The 13,550-nt window shown below is 46.9% G+C and overlaps 1 pseudogene; it reads right to left on the reverse strand.

Annotated features, from left to right (window-relative positions):
* Window positions 1-618: 618 nt before the first annotated feature.
* LOC135534332 (sprouty-related, EVH1 domain-containing protein 2-like) lies at window positions 619-11,048 on the reverse strand (annotated as a pseudogene).
* Window positions 11,049-13,550: the final 2,502 nt, after the last annotated feature.

Here is a 13,550-nt window from a genome sequence, read left to right on the forward strand (position 1 = left end):
TGAAGGAGTGTTACCCATGATGAAGGAGTGTTACCCATGATGGAGTGTTACCCATGATGGAGTGTTACCCATGATGGAGGAGTGTTACCCATGATGGAGGAGTGTTACCCATGATGGAGGAGTGTTACCCATGATGAAGGAGTGTTACCCATGATGAAGGAGTGTTACCCATGATGATGGAGATTTACCCATGATGATGGAGTGTTACCCATGATGGAGTGTTACCCATGATGAAGTAGTGATACCCATGATGGAGTGTTACCCATGATGAAGTAGTGATACCCATGATGAAGTAGTGATACCCATGATGAAGTAGTGTTACCCATGATGGAGTAGTGATACCCATGATGAATTAGTGATACCCATGATGAAGTAGTGTTACCCATGATGAAGTAGTGATACCCATGATGAATTAGTGATACCCATGATGAAGTAGTGTTACCCATGATGGAGTAGTGATACCCATGATGAAGTAGTGATACCCATGATGAAGTAGTGATACCCATGATGATGGAGTGTTACCCATGATGATGGAGTGTTACCCATGATGGAGTGTTACCCATGAAGAAGGAGCACTATATGTCTGGAGTGGAGTAGTGACAATCATTCCATAGAAAGTGAACGAACATATAATGCCTGTGACACTTTTATAAAGGTGCATACATGCTTATAACAGGTTATAAGGCATTATACCAGTTGGCTTTTACGTAACGTGTTACCAAACAACCTTCCCCATCAGACAACAAGAGATGTGTCAAATCCCGTTCTACAGCAACATGGTCTGGAACAACACATTCATTCAACCGTTTAGGTTTGAGAGGAGCGTTGACATTACATACCTGACAACGCACCATTGTATTTCTATGGACCCAACGGACACGTTAGTTGACAGGGTCGTACTCATTAGGACATGCAACTGAAACGTTTAAAAAAAACTTTAACCGCTTCTTATTGGAGTCCAGGTCGTCTCTTCCCGTTGCAGTCTGTTGTTCCTCCGTTCAGTACCTAATGAATACTTCTACCTTGTGTAGAATAGACTGGAACCTGGGACAGAACCATGTCCAGTCGTCTCATTACTAAATCAGAAACATTTTGTCAGAACATCGCCCCCTCTTGAACGGACCCCAGCCCTCGTTTTTATTTTTATTTTGTCTTTATTTTACTAGGCAAGTCAGTTAAGAACAAATTCTTATTTTCAATGACTGCCTAGGAACAGTGGGTTAACTGCCTGTTCAGAACAACAGATTTGTACCTTGTCTGCTCAGGGATTTGAACTTGCAACCTTCCGGTTACTAGTCCAACACTATAACCACTAGGCTACCCTGCCGCCCCAATTAGTGTTGGGCTTTAACATTGTGGATGGAGTGTTGGGAGTGGATAGCTGCAGTGTCAAACATACAAGAAAAGGTGTGTGACTGGTGAGAAGGGGGCGGGACAAAGGTGAAACTGCTTCTTATAGGTCCTCAGTGAGAGTACACGATGCTGATAAGCTAATAATAATAATAATAATCTATCATTGACTCATTTTCTCAATAGAAAAGTCCCATTGAGTTTGACTTCCTTTCTCATATATTAGATACATATACAGTTGATTTCCTGCAGGTACATTTCAACTTTCAAACTGTATCAAATGTTAGTAACATTCATGTCTCAAAGTAGTGCTTCACAAACATCTACGATAGTCAGACGTTTTCAAACCTCAAGTGGTGAGATAAATCCCACATTGACACACCTCAGATTTGACAGAAACTTTTTTTTTAAAGGCTAAGTATATGTCCCAAATGGCAGCCTATTCAGTTTATAGTGCACTACTTTGACCAGGGCCCTATGAGAATAGGGTGCCATTTGGGACTCATCCTAAATGTGTTCCTGGCTTTAGAGAAGGTATCTAGACACTGTCTATCTATTTCCTACCAACTGGCATATCTGTCTGTCTGTCTGTCTGTGCACCCTGTGGCCCTGTGGTATCTAGACAGTATCTCTTACCAACTGTCTGTCTGTCCACCCTGTGGTATCTAGACACTATCTCCTACCAACTGTCTGTCTGTCTGTCTACCCTGTGGCCCTGTGGTATCTAGACACTATCTCCTACCAACTGTCTGTCTGTCCACCCTGTGGTATCTAGACAATATCTCCTACCAACTGTCTGTCTGTCCACCCTGTGGTATCTAGACACTATCTCCTACCAACTGTCTGTCTGTCTGTCCACCCTGCCGCCCTGTGGTATCTAGACACTATCTCTTACCAACTGTCTGTCTGTCTGTCCACCCTGTGGTATCTAGACACTATCTCTTACCAACTGTCTGTCTGTCTGTCCACCCTGTGGACCTGTGGTATCTAGACACTATCTCCTACCAACTGTCTGTCTGTCTGTCTGTCTGTTTGTCTGTCTGTTCACCCATGTGGTATGTAGACACTATCTCCTACCAACTGTCTGTCTGTCTGTCCACCCTGCCGCCCTGTGGTATCTAGACACTATCTCTTACCAACTGTCTGTCTGTCTGTCCACCCTGTGGTATCTAGACACTATATCCTACCAACTGTCTGTCTGTCTGTCCACCCTGTGGTATCTAGACACTATATCCTACCAACTGTCTGTCTGTCCACCCTGCCGCCCTGTGGTATCTAGACAATATCTCCTACCAACTGTCTGTCTGTCCACCCTGTGGTATCTAGACACTATCTCCTACCAACTGTCTGTCTGTCTGTCCACCCTGCCGCCCTGTGGTATCTAGACACTATCTCTTACCAACTGTCTGTCTGTCTGTCCACCCTGTGGTATCTAGACACTATCTCTTACCAACTGTCTGTCTGTCTGTCTGTCCACCCTGTGGCCCTGTGGTATCTAGACACTATCTCCTACCAACTGTCTGTCTGTCTGTCTGTTTGTCTGTCTGTTCACCCATGTGGTATGTAGACACTATCTCCTACCAACTGTCTGTCTGTCTGTCCACCCTGTGGTATCTAGACACTATCTCTTACCAACTGTCTGTCTGTCTGTCTGTCCACCCTGTGGCCCTGTGGTATCTAGACACTATCTCCTACCAACTGTCTGTCTGTCTGTCTGTCTGTTTGTCTGTCTGTTCACCCATGTGGTATGTAGACACTATCTCCTACCAACTGTCTGTCTGTCTGTCCACCCTGTGGCCCTGTGGTATCTAGACAATATCTCCTACCAACTGTCTGTCTGTCTGTCTGTCTGTCTGTGCACCCTGTGGCCCTGTGGTATCTAGACACTATCTCCTACCAACTGTCTGTCTGTCTGTCCACCCTGTGGTATCTAGACAATATCTCCTACCAACTGTCTGTCTGTCTGTGCACCCTGTGGCCCTGTGGTATCTAGACACTATCTCCTACCAACTGTCTGTCCACCCTGTGGTATCTAGACACTATCTCCTACCAACTGTCTGTCCACCCTGTGGTATCTAGACAATATCTCCTACCAACTGTCTGTCTGTCTGTCTGTCTGTCCACCCTGTGGTATCTAGACACTATCTCCTACCAATTGTCTGTCTGTCTGTCCACCCTGTGGTATCTAGACACTATCTCCTACCAATTGTCTGTCTGTCTGTCCACCCTGTGGTATCTAAACACTATCTCCTACCAACTGTCTGTCTGTCTGTCTGTCTGTCTGTCCACCCTGCCGCCCTGCGGTATCTAAACACTATCTCCTACCAACTGTCTGTCTGTCTGTCTGTCCACCCTGCGGCTGGTGGGGCAATTCATAGAGAAAATAAATACAATTAAAAATGATCTTTGGATTCAAAACGTCAAAACTCGATGTGTCCCTGTTGATTCTCCCCGGAGAGGTTAAAGTTGAACCTCTGTGTAGTAGGCTCCACACCAACTTCCTGGACACAAATGAAAGATAGTGCTGGACTAAGAAGCCATTTCAATATGGATTCTCCATTGAGTATGTTTTTAAGTCCAGGACGAGACTTAATCAGTGGGAAGGTTTCCTGGTTGATTGTAGGGTCCAACTCAAACCTTTATAAACGCTGATATTGCAGTTCATGTGAAGATGGTGTAAATGAAATGTACTGGGGTAGTGAAGAGGTAACATTTGTTACTAACACCAAAGGAGGCTTTAGTCAACACGCACGCACACACACACACACACACACACACCACTACAGCAGCTTTAGGCTTATCTCCTAGTTGTTGCTCTAAGGACTTGGGACAGAAGGCCAGTTCAGAGGGGGCTGGGATCGGCCCTGGTGGCATATAAACAGAACTATCAAAAAAAAAAGGACCTGGGTTCAAATGCTATTTGAAATCATTTCAAAGACTTAAAACTGTGCTTGATTGATCTCGCCTGGATTAATGAACCAATAGGAGTCTAAACACGGCAAACCCCGCCCATCTGGCGCTTCAGGCCGGCTAGAACAAACACTGAAATTATTTTTTATAAAATGTCAAATACTATATGAACCCAGGTCTAATATCAAACAGGCTCTCCTAGCAAACAACCACGCAGGACAACAACGTACGCAAACTAAACAATTCAAGTTGTTCAACACCAAGTCGGTGTAAATAGTAGAAAGTACCTGGTTGTATGTGATACATGACATATTAGTCAGCTATAAAAAATAAAGAGTCCCTCCCTCAAACAGGAATGGAGGGAACAAGACAGTCACGTGGAAAGAGGAGAGAGAAGGACCGCACACAAGAAGGAGCTTATCAATCTTTAAGCCATTTCAAAATGGCAGCCACAACACGCCAACGCTGTATATACAAGTCCGTCTGGAGAGTAACAAAACCACAAAACCAAAATGGGGCATAGGACCGCTCTTCTTCTCCCCCTTCCCCTCTCCCCTCCATGTGTTTTTTGGGTTTATGTCATTGAGGCTTCATGCCTGCCCCCGCAGCTCCCGCACGCCACCCCGGCCCGGTGGCAGGCGTGAAGGGGCGGGTACAGACAGAGACACGGCGCCACTAGGGACAACCCCAGCAGAGCTGCCCAGCGCGTGCCCAGCCTCCCCTCGCCACCCCCTCACAGGAGCAGGGGTCTGAGTAGTCCCCCTCCGGGTCAGACATGCAGTGGTACAGCAGTGTGTCGGCCAGCCACAAGCAGCTGACCCCCCGGACACACGCCCTGATCGGGTCTGGCGCATCCTGGCAGCGCCCCCGTCGGTTGTTACCGCCGTAGAACGTTCCGCCGCAGTATTGGCACTGCAGGCGCTCGCCAACCCCGCCCTCCTCAGACTTCTTGTCCTGTCCATCAGACGAGCCAGGGAGGAGGGGCTGGGGCTGGGCAGAGACCACGCCCCCACCGAAGCCCTGATCCCCTGGACGGCGGTGTTGCGAACCCAAGCCGGCGTAGTGGTGCCTCTTGGGTAAAGGTCTGAAGGTAGGTTTGGGGTCGGAGGAATCTACCGGTGTGGATACCAGGGGATAACTATAGTGGTGTTTGTGTGGCTCGCTCTTAGCGAAGTGGACATAGGACTCAGAGTCGTCTGGCGGGCGGATGTATTTGTGGCGCACGGTGGCGTGGCGGTAGTCCTCATAGCCCGTGAGCCAGGAGCGTTCTAGTTGGTCCATGTGGAGTTCCGAGGGGGAGGAGGATTCCGAGGGAAGCTCCCAGGAACGTTCGCGAGGGTTGATCCTGACGATCTCCTCGTCGTCCTGGAAGGTGACGTGGCGAGGGATGCGGGGCAGAGGCTGCAGGGAGGAGAGGGAGAGGGAGAGAGAGAAGAGGGAGAGAGAGAGGAGAGGGAGAGAGAAAGGAGAGGGAGAGAGAGAAAGGAGAGGGAGAGAGAGAAAGGAGAGAGGAGAGAGAGAAAGGGAGAGAGGAGAGAGAAAGGAGAGGAGAGAGAGAGAGAGAAAGGAGAGAGAAAGGAGGAGGGGAGAGAGAGAGAAAGGGAGGGAGGGAGAGAGAGGAGAGGGAGAGAGAGAGGGAGAGAGAGGAGAGGGAGAGAGAGAGAGAAAGGAGAGGGAGAGAAAGAGAGAGAGAGAGAAAGGAGAGGGAGATGAGAGATGAGAGGGAGAGAGAGAGGAGAGGAGAGGAGAGGAGAGAGAGAGAGGAGAGAGAGAGAGAGAGAGAGAGAGAGGGAGAGAGGGAGAGAGAAAGGAGAGGGAGAGAGAGGGAAAGGAGAGGGAGAGAGAGGAAAGGAGAGGGAGAGAGAGAGAAAGGAGAGGGAGAGAGAGAGAGAGGGGAGAGAGAGAGAAAGGAGAGGGAGAGAGAGAAAGGAGAGGGAGGGAGAGAAAGGAGAGGGAGGGAGAGAGAGGAGAGGGAGAGAGAGGAGAGGGAGAGAGAGGAGAGGGAGAGAGAGGAGGGAGAGGGAGAGAGAGGAGGGAGAGGGAGAGGGGAGAGAGACAGGAGAGGGAGAGAGAGGAGAGAGAGAAAGGAGAGGGAGATGAGAGAGGAGAGGGAGAGAGATGAGAGGGAGAGAGAGAGAGAGGAGAGGGAGAGGGAGAGAGAAAGGAGAGAGGAGGAGAGAGGGAGAGAGAGAGAAAGGGGAGAGAGAGGGAGAGAGAAAGGAGAGGGAGAGAGAGAGGGAAAGGAGAGGGAGAGAGAGGGAAAGGAGAGGGAGAGAGAGAGAAAGGAGGGGGAGAGAGAGAGAAAGGAGAGGGAGAGAGAGAAAGGAGAGGGGAGAGAGAGAGAAAGGAGAGAGCGAGAGAAAGGAGAGGGAGAGAGAAAGGAGAGGGAGAGAGAGAAAGGAGAGGGAGAGAGAGAAAGGAGAGGGAGGGAGGGAGAGAGAGGAGAGGGAGGGAGGGGAGAGAGAGGGAGAGGGAGGGAGAGAGAGGAGAGGGAGGGAGAGAGAGGAGAGAGAGAAAGAAGAGAGAGAGAGAAAGGAGAGGGAGAGAGAGATGAGAGGGAGAGAGAGAGATGAGAGGGAGAGAGAGAGGAGAGGGAGAGAGAAAGGAGAGAGAGAGGAGGAGAGAGAGAGGAGAGTAGAGAGAGGGGGGATGAACAAATGTCATTAGATAACAAGTTGGAGCTACAGACACGGAGTGGATGATGCTGTGTAACTTTTGTATTTATAGTTCCACTGTGTACATTTTACTACACAGTATTTTCTAAATATATGCATTACTATTGGTAATATGTAGTGATGAAGTGGTAAACAGTGAGGTGGGTAAAACACTGACTGCTGTTATGCAGAGTAAGACAAATGCAAAATACATGTCAAAAAAGTAACAGTACAATAACAGTAACGAGGCTCTATACAGGGGGTACGGGTTCGTTGAGGTGGTTTAATGGGGGCCGGACTGAGTGATTCACGGAAGGTTTGAAAAAAAGTTCCGAAAAACAACTAAGTCCAGACATCTCTGTAGAATGCATGTTTTTCGGGCACCTGGTTTTATTTTTGGGTTACCAAGCCCCCATTTTCAAAACGGTTTTAAATGCATTTAAGGGAAATCCAGACTTCCATGCCCGCTATGGGAGCACCATACTACGGCCCCAAATCAATGGGGGCCGGCATTAGTGATTTATGGAGGTTTGGAAAAAAAAGTCCAAACTTCTCATGGTTTGGGGTAGAACCGGTTCAGCAGTCTTATGGTTTGGGGGTAGAAGATGTTCAGCAGTCTAATGGTTTGGGGGTAGAACCTGTTCAGCAGTCTAATGGTTTGGGGGTAGAACCTGTTCAGCAGTCTAATGGCTTGGGGGTAGAAGATGTTCAGCAGTCTAATGGTTTGGGGGTAGAACCTGTTCAGCAGTCTAATGGTTTGGGGGTAGAACCTGTTCAGCAGTCTAATGGTTTGGGGGTAGAAGCTGTTCAGCAGTCTAATGGTTTGGGGGTAGAAGCTGTTCAGCAGTCTTATGGTTTGGGGGTAGAACCTGTTCAGCAGTCTAATGGTTTGGGGGTAGAACCTGTTCAGCAGTCTAATGGTTTGGGGGTAGAAGCTGTTCAGCAGTCTAATGGTTTGGGGGTAGAAGCTGTTCAGCAGTCTTATGGTTTGGGGGTAGAACCTGTTCAGCAGTCTAATGGTTTGGGGGTAGAACCTGTTCAGCAGTCTAATGGTTTGGGGGTAGAAGCTGTTCAGCAGTCTAATGGTTTGGGGGTAGAACCTGTTCAGCAGTCTAATGGCTTGGGGGTAGAACCTGTTCAGCAGTCTAATGGGTTGGAGGTAGAAGATGTTCAGCAGTCTAATGGTTTGGGGGTAGAAGCTGTTCAGCAGTCTAATGGCTTGGGGGTAGAAGATGTTCAGCAGTCTAATGGTTTGGGGTAGAACCTGTTCAGCAGTCTAATGGTTTGGGGGTAGAACCTGTTCAGCAGTCTAATGGTTTGGGGGTAGAAGCTGTTCAGCAGTCTAATGGTTTGGGGTAGAACCTGTTCAGCAGTCTAATGGTTTGGGGGTAGAAGCTGTTCAGCAGTCTAATGGTTTGGGGGTAGAAGCTGTTCAGCAGTCTAATGGTTTGGGGGTAGAAGCTGTTCAGCAGTCTAATGGTTTGGGGGTAGAAGCTGTTCAGCAGTCTTATGGTCTGGGGGTAGAAGCTGTTCAGCAGTCTAATGGTCTGGGGGTAGAAGCTGTTCAGCAGTCTAATGGTTTGGGGTAGAACCTGTTCAGCAGTCTAATGGTTTGGGGGTAGAAGCTGTTCAGCAGTCTAATGGTTTGGGGTAGAAGCTGTTCAGCAGTCTAATGGTTTGGGGGTAGAACCTGTTCAGCAGTCTAATGGTCTGGGGGTAGAAGATGTTCAGCAGTCTAATGGTTTTGGGGTAGAACCTGTTCAGCAGTCTAATGGTTTGGGGGTAGAAGCTGTTCAGCAGTCTAATGGTTTGGGGGTAGAACCTGTTCAGCAGTCTAATGGTTTGGAGGTAGAAGCTGTTCAGCAGTCTAATGGTTTGGGGGTAGAACCTGTTCAGCAGTCTAATGGTTTGGGGGTAGAAGCTGTTCAGCAGTCTAATGGTTTGGGGGTAGAAGCTGTTCAGCAGTCTAATGGTTTGGGGGTAGAACCTGTTCAGCAGTCTAATGGTTTGGGGGTAGAACCTGTTCAGCAGTCTAATGGTTTGGAGGTAGAAGCTGTTCAGCAGTCTAATGGTTTGGGGGTAGAACCTGTTCAGCAGTCTAATGGTTTGGGGGTAGAACCTGTTCAGCAGTCTAATGGTTTGGGGGTAGAAGCTGTTCAGCAGTCTAATGGTTTGGGGGTAGAAGCTGTTCAGCAGTCTAATGGTTTGGGGGTAGAAGCTGTTCAGCAGTCTTATGGTCTGGGGGTAGAAGCTGTTCAGCAGTCTAATGGTCTGGGGGTAGAAGCTGTTCAGCAGTCTAATGGTTTGGTGGTAGAACCTGTTCAGCAGTCTAATGGTTTGGGGGTAGAAGCTGTTCAGCAGTCTAATGGTTTGGGGGTAGAAGCTGTTCAGCAGTCTAATGGTTTGGGGGTAGAACCTGTTCAGCAGTCTAATGGTCTGGGGGTAGAAGATGTTCAGCAGTCTAATGGTTTGATGGTAGAACCTGTTCAGCAGTCTAATGGTTTGGGGGTAGAAGCTGTTCAGCAGTCTAATGGTTTGGGGGTAGAACCTGTTCAGCAGTCTAATGGTTTGGGGGTAGAAGCTGTTCAGCAGTCTAATGGTTTGGGGGTAGAACCTGTTCAGCAGTCTAATGGTTTGGGGGTAGAAGCTGTTCAGCAGTCTAATGGTCTGGGGGTAGAAGATGTTCAGCAGTCTAATGGTCTGGGGGTAGAAGATGTTCAGGTACCTTTTAGTCCCAGACTTGGTGCTCCGGTACCGTTTGCCGTGTAGTAGCAGAGAGAACAGTCTATGACTTGGGTGGCTAGAGTCTTGACAATTTTTTAGGGCCTTCCTCTGACCTCTGACACCGCCTGGTATAGAGGTCCTGGATGGCACGAAGCTTGGCCCGAGTGATGTACTGGGTCTTACACACTACCCTCTGTAGTGCCATTGCGGTCGGAGGCCGAGCAGTTGCCATACCAGGCGGTGATGCAACCAGTCAGGATGCTTTCGATGGTGCAGCTGAAGAACCTTTTGAGGATCTGAGGACCCATGCCAAATCTTTTCAGTCTCCTGAGGGGGAATAGGTTTTGTCGTGCCCTCTTCACGACTGTCTAGGTGTGTTTGGACCATGTTAGTTTGTTGGTGATGTGGACACCAAGGAACTTGAAACTCTCAACCTGCTCCACTACAGCCAAGTTGATGTGAATAGGGGCGTGCTCAGCCCGCCTTTTCCTGTAGTACACAATCAGCTCTTTCGTCTTGCTCACATTGAGGGAGATGTTGTTGTCCTGGCACCACACTGCCAGTTCTCTGACCACCTCCTTATAGGCTGTGTCATCGTTGTCGGTGATCAGGCCTACCACTGTTGTGTCGTCTGCAAACTTAATGATGGTGTTGGAGTAGTGCTTGTCCACGCAGTCGTCGGTGAACAGGGAGTACAGGAGGGGACTGAGCACGCACCCTTGAGGTCCCCGTGTTGAGGATCAGTGTGGCGGATGTGTTGTTACCTACCCTTACTACCAGGGGGCGGCCCGTCAGGAAGTCCAGGATCCAGTTGCAGAGGGAGGTGTTCAGTCCCAGGATCCTTAGCTTAGTGATGAGCTTTGAGGGCACCATGGTGTTGAACTCTGAGCTGTAGTCAATGAACAGCATTCTCACGTAGGTGTTCCTTTTGTCCAGGTGGGAAAGGGCAGTGTAGAGTGAAATAGAGATTGCATCATCTGTGGATCTGTTTGGGCGGTATCCAAATTGGAGGGTTTCTGGGATGATGGTGTTGATGTGAGCCATGACCAGCCTTTCAAAGCACGTCATGGCTACAGATGTGAGTGTTACGGGTCGGTAGTAATTTAGACATGTTACCATGGCGTTCTTGGGCACAGGGTCTATGGTGGTCTGCTTGAAACATGTTGGTATTGCAGACTGGGTCAGGGAAGCACATCCAGTGTCAACATCATCCCATCCCTTACTCTCCTCCCATTGGCTTACCAGATCTAGGAAGTAGTGGTCTGACAACCTATAGGGTTCGTGGAGGTCGTTTCTCAGGATGCAGTTGTTGTGTAAGTGGGATGAGTCAGCGAGGGGGGAGGAGTCCAGTGGCTGCAGACAGGGCTCCAGTCTCTCGGAGGAGGAGTTAGACGAGCTGTCTGTGGCATTCTGATTGGACAAAAGACAAAACCAGAAGAGTCAGTAAAGCTCTGATCGGACAAGCAGTTGTCGGTGGGCAGGTTTGGTTTGAGCAAATTGTCTATATATTTTATATTTTTTTATATTGTATTTCTCTCTCCAAATCTCCCCCTCTGCCCCCCCCCCCACTGTCTCTGCCCCCCTCACTGTCTCTGCCCCCCTCACTGTCTCTGACTGCCTCCTCTGTCTGTGCTCCCCCCACTGTCTCTGCTCCCCCCCTGTCTCTGCTCCCCCCCCACTGTCTCTGCTCCCCCCCCACTGTCTCTGCTTCCCCAGCTCTGCCCCCCCCCTCTGCTTCCCCCACTCTACCCGCTCTGCCCCCACCCCCTCTGCCTCCCCCCACTCTACACTCTGCTTCCCAGGTCATTCTACAAAATTGAGGCTTTCCTGTCCTGGGCTTATTCACCAGGAAAAACCCTTAAAAGTGTGAGATAATGACACAAAACATTTTTGGGATTTTAATTGAAGTGTTTTACTATTAATAAAACATATGTAAGACAGTTATATTGCAAAAAATGGTATATATTGTAGAGCACGGTCAGTACCATGAAATTGGCTTGTCTCCCAGGTCAGGAGTCATGGTTTAGTGACATTTTTTGAGTTTAAATATATAGTTTTCTCCCTCTTTAAACGTCATAATACAAAGAAAAATATTATATTTATTTAGTGGACTACTTAAAAAACTAAATATCAAATAATTATTACAAATAATTTACAAGTAATAGCTGTCCCTCAATTTCATGTCACTGGTGTTCAAATTTATTTAAAAAACACCACTTTGGAAAAATTCAACTTCTTTGCCAAATTCTTCCTGGGTCAAAGGTTCATTGGAGACGGGACTGTTTTTGAAAAGCACATGGTGAGTGTGCGCTCTCTCTTCATCTGTTAACAATATGACGATTAACTTGGTAATTTCATGCGAGGACTTAAGATGTGTCACTGGTGTTATACAGTTTATAGTAAGGGGAAAGGAAATTGGATACAAATTCTTGATAAAATTGCATGATTAAGTGATTTATTTACAATTTAAGAAGTGTGGTTTGAGCTACAGTGGCCGCCATCTTAGATTTGCCATCTTGTCTGCAGATTTGCCACTGGTGTTATCGTCACTGCTGTTACTGTTGTTGCTGGTAACCAGTGACATGAGGATAACGCCAATGACAATCAATAACACCACAAACCTTTTTCTCAACGTCTTATAAAACCCTCAACAATTATATTTAAAAAAAGACTTAATAAGTACTTCATTACTTTTTTCAATATTGTAATCACATAATATAGCTTTCCTTTTGAATAGATATGGTGAAATGAGGTGCTGCTGAAATGCGTTAGACTCGACAGGCAGCCCAGGCATGCTGACCCACACCACAGAGCAGCCTACCTTCAACAAAAACACCAGACATACTGACAGGATTTCGAGAGTCAGAAAAGGAGAGTGGAGGATCTCACAGAAAGAGAAGAAAGACAGCAGTGGAAGGAAATGTCGGATCAGACAGGCAAAACACAGAGAGATTGAGAGCAGGAACCACATTGTTGACCCCCATCCACTCCAGACCCAGACCTGCAATAAAGACAATGTGTCTGTAGGAAGACGAAGTAACTCTGTAGATACAGAGTACATATAAGTGATAATTCACCCCAATTACAAAATGACTCTGGTTTCTTTACCAAGTATGCAGTCTGTGGACAAGGTATGACAGCAAGCCATGCGTTGGTTTACCCTGGCCATTGTTTCAACTGCTAATTATTTTGCATCTGTGGCACAAAACCAAGCGTGGCTTGCTGTCATACCTTGTCCACAGACTGCTTTACACGGTAAGGAAATCAATATGTCAATTAGTAATTCAGATTAACTATCCTTTTTAAGTAGACCTACAGCAATATTTGTCACATGGCACGAGAATTGATATGTATATATACTGTTTTAATTAACAAGCCACGTAGTTTTGTGGCGTGACAGAGCAGGATTTCATGTTTGTATTATGTTGCATCTTACACTGGAAATCAAATACATTTTATTACATCATTACAGACACAAATCTGTTTGTTATGAAAGAAGACACATTTTAGTCAATAGGCTTCATTTTTGGTCTTAATCTTTGACCAATAACCCTCATTTTATTGTTCATATTAAATCAACCCATCTTATGAAAACCTGAAATGATTTGTAATTTAAAAATATTACTAATAAATTGATCAAATTTTTTTGAAATAATTTTATGTTTGTCATTGGTGTCACATTGTGTCACTGGTATTACTGTATGGGATATTGGTGTTCTGGCATCAGAGTTAACCAATTTAATTTAAAATGATTTTTGGTATTTGTTGCCACATTCATTAGAAAACATTTTAAGGATATGATCATTCAATTTTGATGATTCAACCTCAATTATTTCTAATGTTACAAAACAACAAAACAATAGTGTAAATGGAACTGTACATGTTTAAAGCCAATTATTACTATTCCAAACA

The sequence above is a fragment of the Oncorhynchus masou genome, unplaced genomic scaffold (assembly GCF_036934945.1).
Source record: "Oncorhynchus masou masou isolate Uvic2021 unplaced genomic scaffold, UVic_Omas_1.1 unplaced_scaffold_3262, whole genome shotgun sequence".
In the NCBI taxonomy this organism is placed as follows: Eukaryota; Metazoa; Chordata; class Actinopteri; order Salmoniformes; family Salmonidae; genus Oncorhynchus; species Oncorhynchus masou.